Genomic DNA, 11209 nt, shown 5'->3' on the forward strand with positions numbered 1-11209 from the left:
AAAGACATTAATACTTAAAAACTAAATAAGAGATCTAAATTTCATTATCTATATTAATGCATGCTATACTGTTTTAAAATGTCAGAACAAGTTCAAATATCCAAACAGAAGAAAGCTGTAGACTTCTAATTAGAAGTGAATTTCCTTTAAAGTCTTGTGAAATAGATGGTTTTGTTAACCACCATATTTATGATAAATTGTTTTCTTGAATTTTGTATAAAGCTACATTAGAACTATCTGCACTAGTCATCCCTAATTTAGCAGTGTAAGACTATATGGAAAGCAACTAGTCATCACCACCCAATGCAAATTTTTAGGCTACACTTTTCCCAACAACGAATGGGATTTACTGTCACTTAACCCCATAGCTAAAAGGGTAAATATGTGATGGGATTCAAACCCAGAACCCTTAGATTGTGATCAAGTCCCCTAACCAGCTTGCTATGCTGGTCCTACACTGATGAGTGGAAGGCTGTTTCCTTCTATCTCTAATAGGTTAACTGGAGTGCACAACTCACAGCCAATGGTTTAAAATGGGTAATGTTACATTCTGTGCTAGCACTTTAACCATTTTCTCCTAAAATAATTTTTTGTTGTAACATTTTATTTCACACTTTTCAAAAACATTCATGAAGCTGTAATTACATTTTGTAAGCAGTTTCCAGTTGTCAAACTCAAAATCCTAGACAATCTAAAGTCACTGATGATGCACTATTAACATTATTTCCAGACTGAATGAAAATGTTTGACTTTGTACGTTGTTTATTATTTGTCCATTTTCTCCAGTTTTGCCAATTCCCACCACAATGCTAAAACCTAGAAGACAAAACTTTTAAATATCTAATCAGCCGGATATTAAAATGTAGTACGTGAAATTAATGCAAAAATTTTTGTTTGAAAGCACTTTAAAAAAATATATCAGTACGTAAACTTTATATAGCAGGATTCTTTCAGTAGAAAATCTTGTCAAATTCCAATTACTTCAATACTTTATTTGCTACAGGGTCAACATGATACAGGTAAGTATAACAAGTCAAAGAAGGGTCGAACTGTACAATCATAATAGATATTGACATAATAGAAAATACAACTCAAACCTTTACATCTTTTAAAGAGATTTTTGTTCAACCCACAATAACATCACCCTCTTACATTCTATCTTTGAAGAAACACTTAATGTTGCAACATTACTTGACATGTGTGTAACCAATAAAAGGAATATATTCTAAACTGTATAAATGAGTTATAGCAATCAAAGCTATAACTAAAATCATGCTAAATATAATACTCTAAGCAGTGATGAAATTATTTTTGGAACCTTTACTTCTAATACCCAAGACAAATTTGATTTTAAAATACATATTTGAAAGCCATACAATTTACTTTTGGAAAACCAACATTAAAACAATATGTTAATCCTAACATGAAAATCACCTCATATTCTGATCAGTCAGGAGTCGCACACTTCACTTCATACACTTAGATAAATCTTTAGTGAAAATATTTTTAAATGTGTTATCTACATGATACCAATCAATGCTAATCAAACAATGATGCATAATAGTGTCACTTTTTAAGATGCACAAACTAAAGGGAAAATCTTTTTACTGTTTATCTAATTTGATGTACAAATTATTTAGCCAAATATGTTACACTTCAGTAATTTTTCACATATTCAAATGGACATTTTCAACGTATCAATAACTATGGAGTTTCTCCGCTTTTTTGTAACCAACCAACCTTATTTTATACATTAGACCAATACATACTTAGCCAAATCAAAAGTCCTTAAATTTTGGATGTTCAAGCAGTCTTACTCTAAAATTCAAACTACCAACAAATTAAAACAAGACTCATTGATGTTACTGTTTCCAATTATTACTGTTTTTACTTATTCTAACTATCCAAGTTACAAGAACATAAATTAACTGAATATAACCAGGTAAAGAGCCCTCGTAGCAGTATATTAAAAACAAAGAAAATTACACAAACAAAATAAAAATTAAGACAACTATTTTAGAAATGATATACAGTGACAAATTCCAAAACAAGCATTTTATTTTTTAACATTACATGAACCTTGTAAGACAGAAAATTCCACAAACAAGATTTCTGAAGCAAACAAAGAAAGGGTAAACAAAACAGCATGATTTAATAGCAAGTGTTTAACAATGAGAAGACACTGATGAGAATATTGTATTATTAACAGCTTAATTCAGGCATCAACAAACCCCAGGCACCATGTTGACTAGAAATTTGATTATGGCCCTTAGTATTTTATACACGTACACGGCTTTACCAAATAGCACAGAAATCTAGAAGCATTATTATTGCATTCTTTGAATCCTAAGTCAAACTTTGTTACTAGGATTTCAATTGCAGGCTTAGCACTTAGTTTTTCCAAAAATGAAAAACCATGGTTACAACTTCTGCACAGTTTTATTTTTCTTCTTTCTGTCAAATCAATACCTATGTTCAGACTCATTCACATAAAAACAATTAGTTCAGGCAACACAATCAAGCAATTATCACATGTTCATTAGCACGCACCCGTTGCTGTGAAAGTAAATAAACTGATGCCTTGATAATTTACACTGATCTACAGAAAGCATGAAATCATTAACAGAAACGGTGAATAATCAAGACACTGGTGTATCTTACTACTTAGTTAAGTGTTTATTCTAAATATATCTACGTTCCTTGTTTAAAATTGTATTTTTACAGTCATTTAATCACACTGCTATCAAAAATTATAAAAGTCACCATAATAATAAAAACCAAGTCAGTTGATCTGTTCAGTCAGTCACATTAATTTCTCCAAATTTGATGAGTTATCCCAGTTCAATCCAATTTTCCCTCCTATAATACTTCCTCTTTGTTGAGTTATCCCAGTTCAATTCACTTTTCCCCCCTATAATACTTCCTCTTTGTTGAGTTATCCCAGTTCAATTCACTTTTCCCCCCTATAATACTTCCTCTTTGTTGAGTTATCCCAGTTCAATTCCCTTTTCCCCCCTATAATATTTCCTCTTTGTTGAGTTATCCCAGTTCAATTCACTTCCCCCCTATAATACTTCCTCTTTGATGAGTTATCCCAGTTCAATTCACTTTTCCCCCCTATAATACTTCCTCTTTGTTGAGTTATCCCAGTTCAATTCACTTCCCCCCCCTATAATACTTCCTCTTTGATGAGTTATCCCAGTTCAATCCACTTTTCCCTCCTATAATACTTCCTCTTTTGATTGTCCATTTCCATTTTAGTTGAATTTAATTACTAACAAAGCTGTAAATAGCCCACACACTTCAGCACTTTTTCTGCTATAGACATGGGATGCATTTGTTCTACATCAAAGACTATGAAATACAAGTCAAAATTGAACACAAATCTATGTTTGAGAATTATTACAAAAAATCCTTTTGTGACAAAAACTTAAAATATCAATTATTTGTGGGGAACGGGAAAAGGTGCACCTAGGCAACAACCCAAAACAACTGAAGCTGCACCTATGGTTAAAGAACAGTGGACCACAACTGAAGTTGGATGAAATCTATGAGATTTTGATGTTTATGTTTTATGTAAACTGGTCTACAAATAAAATTAAAGCTATAAATGTGTTGCATCCCTGTATTACCAGATAAAAATAAGAGATTTGACCTGACCTGGCCAACTTACAATGCAAGTGCACACAAGATCCTGCAGATAAAAACCCCAGATATCATGCAGCACCTGAACATTTGCAACCAAAATTAACACTCCTACGAAAAGACGTTTCTAGTCCTGATTTCTCCAAGTCCGTTCCCCTGGCTGTGGTTTCGCTAGATAGTAGATAGGGACAGTGGGAATCTCGTTAATCCATTCATTAATGGATTTAAATGGCAATTTCATTTAAATACAAAATTATTAGCCTAATATTAATAACCTTTCAAGTTGCTCTGGGGCCTATTAGGCCCCACTTTTCATAGGAGTGTTAAGTTTTCTGCAACAACAAAAAAAAAGACAAAACTATGGATACTCAAGGCATTAATGTAGCCTCCATTTCCTGATACAAATACCAATAACTTAGTTTAAGCACACCTAGCTTCTGAGTTTATGAGCTTGCTCCTAGATCTGATATTTTTTAGGCCTAACTTAATTATTAACTCAATTTACACACTTTTAATAATTGGCTTAGGCTTAGCTCAGTCATTATCAACACTGTTTTCAAAATACTGACATTTGTTTTACACGGCTGTGTAATTTTCTTTACCTGATCGATATTTTTACCTTTTTTACTTAGATTCAATGAGCCCAAGAATTAACAAATATTATTAGCTTCCCAACTGTAAACTTCATTCTGTTGGCACACACTTCTATTTCTTCAGTTTTTCTTACCGTCCCAGATCTGACAAATCTTTTCACAATTTCTATTTAAATGAACTCATATTTTACAACTTATACTAAACTACTGTTCTAGAATAGAAATTCTGGTCCATAGACTTTTTCCAAAACTATACCAAACATGACTGTTTTTAATTTTATCCACTGACTACATATATTTACATGTCTGTTTTAATTCTTGGACTGCCAGAAGTATTTTAATGAATCACCCACAACTGTATTCACTAAAATTATGTTATTGTAAATGTTATGTTATAATTCAATTTGTTGATGAAGCTTGAAAATCTGTTTCAACAAAATTTTAGTTCAAACTTGATGCCTTTTGTATTAACGAAATTAGTATTAACATTTAAGCTTCTAAGTTTGATTTTCTATTACAAGATAACTCGTTAGTACTAGATATACATATAAACCTAAGGTTTCAAACATAGTAAGTTACAAAGCTAATACTAGCAACGACACAGATAACCATCTTAAACAAGTTACCAAGTTACCCAACAACATACGCTCACATAACATACACCAGCAAATCATACAGCACAATTAACTTTAACATTCTAACAGTATATCTATCACTCCAATTTAAATTAATACAAAGTACCACAATTACATATCAACATCGATTATACACTACTTTAAATTACTTACCATAGCTTTAAATATACCAAATAATAAATTCTTTCTCATAAAATTGTAAGTTTCGAAACCACAATTACGATTTCAAACTTAACAATCCCATACTCAGTGCGGGGTTCTCTTGCTTGAAAGCACGGAAAACGGTGACATCACAAAGAGGAAGCGTGAAAACGAGATTACACGTGAAAATGGACAAAAATGATATATATATTTCTTATTTTAATTTATTTGTTTATTGTTTGTTTCTTTTCTTTGCTTTTTTTGTAGAAAAATAAAAATTTGTAAATAAAAGTGGCTTAACAGTTCTATAATCATCTGCTTCTTTGAACTTGAAAAGGACTTACGTAATTGAATAAAAACAATATAGTTCTAAATTTAACAATATTGTTTACGAATTTTTATTACTTTGCTTTCCCGTTACAGTTAAAACATTTTTACATTCCATTAACACAAAATAATAGAATATTACATCGAATAAAAATGTCCCCCCGCTGGTACAGCAATAAGTCTACGAATTTACAATGCTAAAATGAAGGGTTCCATTCCCCTCGATATACATTGCAGATAGCCCGACGTGACTTTCTATTTAAAAAAAAAAAAAAACAACAACACACACTCAGAAAAACATAACTTCTGAAGCTTGCGAATACACTTAAAAAATTATGTGCAGTCCTTATTTTAACTTGTTTCCTTTACCTTATAGACGTATTTTTTAATTCGTAATGGACAAAGAGGTATTTTGCCTAAACAATATTTTACCCCGTTAATTGCTTCTTTGTTTTGCTGAGCACAAAGCTTCATATTGACCTATCTCGTGCTGTGTCTACTGAAATAATTTAATCAGGTCTCTTAACTCTATAGTTTAGTTTATTTACAAATTTCCACACAAAGCATTTCCAAAGACGAAGACATAGGATACGATGATAAAGTTCGGTATTACACGTCGCATCATTACGATGGGAAAAGATGAAGCGCCTCTTCGTGCGCCGAAATATTTCAGTGATCACTTAACCTGAGAATGCCATATTCGTCAAGATGTTTACGCTTCCTGTCGTCAAGAATAAGATATGAAACTCCTCTTATAAACGTTTTGGCCAGTTGTGGGCAAAAAGGCTTGTAGTCAAAAGCATTATTTGGTGGTGAAGTGAACAAATAAAATCCGCAGTGTAATAACAAAAGAGGGCCTGAACCATTACATCAACCATTTTTACTTGAAATGAGTAGCCTTAGGAAGACATAGTATAATGCTTGATCTTGAACTTATATGGCCCAGCACTTGAAATCCCAGAGCACTTGGATGAGAAAGAACTCACTGACTGGAGCACAGTTGTTAACGAGACTGGGTTGTGCAACCAGCTGTGTAGAAAGCTGAGTTCAAAGTTCATGTGCAAAGACACCAAAAAAACTTGGTCACTTAAGTGGCTAACTTAAAGAGATTACATTAGTATTTAGTGATAACTTTATTAAACGACTGATAAACAGAGATACCCTGTTTCTCTTGAAGGTAGTTTCAGTGGTGACATATTTTTAAGTAGAACAAAAGAAAATTACAGAAATTATGGCTGCAGTAGTTACATATTTTCGTCTTAAACAGGCTCCAGAGTCTGCAAAGACCTCTGAAGCACATAAGATATGTTAACGTGCTGCTCCATCGTTTTTACTGTAGCAAATATCACAAGACAACATTTACAGTAAACGTACTTCCAAATATACTATGGACAAGAGGAAAGGAGTCCCCACTTCAACTTTGGTGAGCTTATCAGTGGTAGTAAGAATACCCATATCCTTTTTCAGATAGGCCCATTAAATGCGTGCGTACCTTTCAAGCCAACACAGCAGAAATGCATAAAGATAAACATCAAGCAATAGCTATGGTAGCAACTATTGGTTTAAACAAGTAAAGCTTAAGTTTATAAGTTTGATATGACTGTCATGTTAAATGACAAAAGCTGTCAGTTAACACCTAAAGTTATGGTGTCTGATTAAAAAAATCATGAATTTGGTGTTACATAATAGTAATAATGCGTGGGCGAGAGGTATAATTTCTAACGGCCATTGGAGCAAAGACAACGGTAATTGACACTGCTTGTATCATGTATGTTTTATGCTGCCATTTTAAAATAAAGATCGTTCTAGAGAGATAAGCATTATTATATTACGAACAGATTTACTGTACAAATTGTCACATCGATTTTTGTTTACATCTGGCGAAATTCAAAAACATCCATTGCTTACTAAGTAGATGAAATTATAGTAAAAATGTTAGACCGATAGCTCAGTTGACTTTTTGCGTAGCCATGCACAACAATTTTCATCAAATATGAATACTTTTTGTTGAATAGTGCATTAATGGTTTATATTTAATACCAAATAGGATTTCTAATTGCAGGCTGAAAATATTTTTAAGTGTACCAATTTTGAAAAAAAATCACAAAAGGTAAATATATTTTCCTATCAAATAAAATATCCATACTTTTGGTGCGAATACAAGTAAGAACAAAAAAAAACTTCATTAAAATTGGAGAAAATATATCTTATGTATCTTTTAATGAATTGCCTTGAAAGTTGGTATGTGAAGTATCCAGCAGAACACATCCAAGGAAAATATGTGATAATTTTGTGAACTTCAGTTCGAGATACAGAAGGTGGAAAAATAATAAACTGTCACTCCGTTAATAACACACAGTGTGTTCTGTAGCTTTGGTCACACGTCACACTACAGCGTGTTCTGTAGCAAGTTGCTTTGGTCACACGTCACACTACAGCGTGTTCTGTAGCAAGTTGCTTTGGTCACACGTCACGCTACAGTGTGTTCTGTAGCTTTGGTCACACGTCACACTACAGCGTGTTCTGTAGCAAGTTGCTTTGGTCACACGTCACGCTACAGTGTGTTCTGTAGCTTTGGTCACACGTCACACTACAGCGTGTTCTGTAGCAAGTTGCTTTGGTCACACGTCACACTACAGTGTGCTTTTTTTTTTTTTCAGAAATAAGCATCTTTTTGAATTATTACTTTATTTTAGAATAAAGGTGTAAAATATTATTAGAAAAAATGAAATAAGTATATTTTCTGATTAATGTAAACTACAGTAATGTTGTGAGAACCTGAACAAGGAAATCACTATCTGATATCTTTGAACTGAATTTCATATAACAGAATCGAATATATTATGAAATTAATATTCTGTGCATTTCTACTAGTTATTTTTACTTACATAAATCGATAAGTTCCGTGAGACTCTATCAAGCAAATTAAATTTCATTTATTATGCATTTTATGAACAACTTTTTGTTTATTACTGAAACATGTCTTGAGATATGACATCACACCTTATGTTTTGATATCCTTGGCAGATAATAAAGTTATTTATGTCTAAAAATAACAAGTACTGGGATACTTTTTAATCTATACGTCATACCTCTGTATTTCCTTCAAAGTATTTTTCAAATATTTATAATATGAAAATATCATGTGCCACGGAACCTGAGAACTTCCAGTCTCTTTTTGTATTTATGTGAATAGATTATTTAAAACACTGTGAACATAGGATTCACCCAATTAAACCTCAAAGACAATTAGAAATACTTCAGATAGGTCTGTATTTCTGTCTCTTTTAGTTTTATTATATAGTGATCTATTGCACTATCTTTATGTGAATAGGTTCCTTATTTTATAATCAGAACGACACTGGAAGTGGAATAAGTCTTGACCTGAATAATATATTTATCTAAATTTCAAAAAAATAGAAGTCATTTGATTAATTTTAGGTGGTCATTTTTAGAAAACGATTCGTGTGTACTATAGACAAAGCAGTAAGGTAGTTGTTTCATATGATAACTTGCTACACTTTCTTTCAGTTTTAAAGGCACTTGAAATATTTTAATCAAATGTATCTTTCTCAGCAAAACATCCAACGTTAGTCTTCATTTGCATACACAGTACCTTAAAGTATCAACACCAAAACATTATCAGTTCAATATAAATGTCCACAAAAAATATGTGATCTTCTCCTGTAATCTAATTAAGTTGTAACGAAACTGTATACTTCCTAGATGTGTTCTATCTGCAGAAAAACAAGATTAGTTGATGACTTTCCTGTGTAACTTCTTAAAAATACTTGGTCTAGATTTAGACGTTAATAAACTATAAGAATAATACAGTATTGATTTTGAAACTGGATAGATAATATACAAGTAGAACAGTACATTTTGAGACTCTACACTAAAGAATACTGCAGTACAAGATCTTGCAACTAGACGTACAAAAACTAGAAGAAAATAACGTGAAGTACAAGAAGGGTTATTTGTCTCTTAAATGTATTTGATGTCTTTATTGTTTAGGAAATAATGATTGAGATGACATTTAGTAAACAAACCGCTTAAGACGAGCGAGTTAAAAAGAAAAACACTGAATAAACTCACTTTTTTTTTCAGATTATGGATGTTGATTTTAAAATTATGAAACAACGAAACATTATAATGGCGTACTAAGCTACAGAATGGGCTGTCCGTGCTTTGTCCACTATGTGTATCGAACACTGATTTTTAGCGTTATAAGCCTTTAGACTTACCGCTGTGCCAGCGGAACGCGATAAATTTTTAAAACATATACTGTACTTAGCAAATAATTAACCAGTGAAAGTACCCGGCTTCGTTCTGGTTACGACATTGATTTATTCTAGATGACCTTGTCAATGTATGTGTGTATCACGAATCCATTTTAGCATAAAAGCATAGCATATATACTTTTGTTGAACCTTCACGGGATACGACCTGTTTATAAACATAACTTTTTCGGACTTTTTCTTCGACTATATACTTAAATAATAAAAAGAGGCACTCACGCACGTGTGTGTGGGGTCTGTCTGTCTGTTGATTTGCCAATAGGAAAATAATTAATTAATTTAATATTAGGTTTCAGGTGTTAACATGTGTGGCATAGCTTCAACGCTATATAATTAAAATAACTAAAACAGTAGAGAGACTCACATTTACGTTGTGTTAGAATAAAGAAATAGCCTTTTGTTAAGCATGAACTAAAATTCGTAAATTATAGTGAAAAATACAATATCTTTCTGTTTTCATAATGTCGCAGTTTTTCGTACAAATTAATCCAAATATATCTTAATATTGTTTTGGCACCAACAATTTTGTTTGTTTATTGTTAAGTTCAAAGCTACGCATTGGCTATCTGTGTTGTGTTCATAATGAATTTTAGATTCAGATTTGTTTGCGTTATAAGCCAAAAGATGTTCATGTTCTTTAACGGTCTTTTGACAGCAAAAACACACACTCCAAAACGAGTTTTGTTAATTTTTACACACACTCCAAAACGAGTTTTGTTAATTTTTACACACACTCCAAGATGAGTTTTGTTAATTTTTACACACACTCCAAGACGAGTTTTGTTAATTTTTACACACACTCCAAGACGAGTTTTGTTAATTTTTACACACACTCCAAGACGAGTTTTGTTAATTTTTACACACACTCCAAAACGAGTTTTGTTAATTTTTACACACACTCCAAGACGAGTTTTGTTTATTTTTGAACACACTCCAAGACGAGTTTTGTTTATTTTTACACACACTTCAAGACGAGGTTTGTTTATTTTTACACACACTCCAAGACGAGTTTTGTTTATTTTTGCTATAAACTGTTAAGTGCACCCGTTTGTACTTAAAAAAGGTACTCTACTTGAGAGTATGTGAACCACTGATTTACGATTCTTGTATACGGAATAAGTGCATGCCAACAAGAATGTGAAATATCTGAATAAAGAAAAGGTTTGAGTCTTTGTCCTTAACGTTTGTCAGAAAATACTGTATCGTTAATATACTAGTATTTAAATCAGTATAAGGAAAATAATAAAATATTTTAAAAGTTCAAACTAAATACATCTAATGAAATTAATGTATGTACATACATATTAGCAATTTAGTAGTAATAACCGAATAATCGTAAGAAAATTAACTTAAATGATTCATGTTATTATTGGTTACACTTACAATAAGTAAAGTTAAACATTTCCCGCGGTAAGGCTTGATCTCACAACTGCTATAATAAAAGTATCGTCTGTTAATCAGTTGCGCCACCATGGACCTACTATCCGTATTACGTAAAAGTTTATCTAAAATAAAAACGTGGATGTGTTTTTTTATCAATTATATTTTGGTGACTAAATGAATCCTAATA

At 32.0% G+C, this 11209-nt stretch overlaps 1 pseudogene across 1 annotated transcript in view; it reads right to left on the reverse strand.

Moving 5' to 3' along the window:
- Window positions 1–5165, reverse strand: part of LOC143233388 (uncharacterized) — a 96634-nt pseudogene extending 91469 nt beyond the window's left edge. Inside the window, exon 1 of the transcript XR_013018116.1 lies at window positions 5027–5165. The product of XR_013018116.1 is annotated as an uncharacterized LOC143233388 (transcript). The remainder of the gene's footprint in view (window positions 1–5026) is intronic.
- Between the last annotated feature and the right edge of the window lie 6044 nt (window positions 5166–11209).

The sequence above is a fragment of the Tachypleus tridentatus genome, chromosome 12 (genome assembly GCF_004210375.1).
Source record: "Tachypleus tridentatus isolate NWPU-2018 chromosome 12, ASM421037v1, whole genome shotgun sequence".
Taxonomy (NCBI): Eukaryota; Metazoa; Arthropoda; class Merostomata; order Xiphosura; family Limulidae; genus Tachypleus; species Tachypleus tridentatus.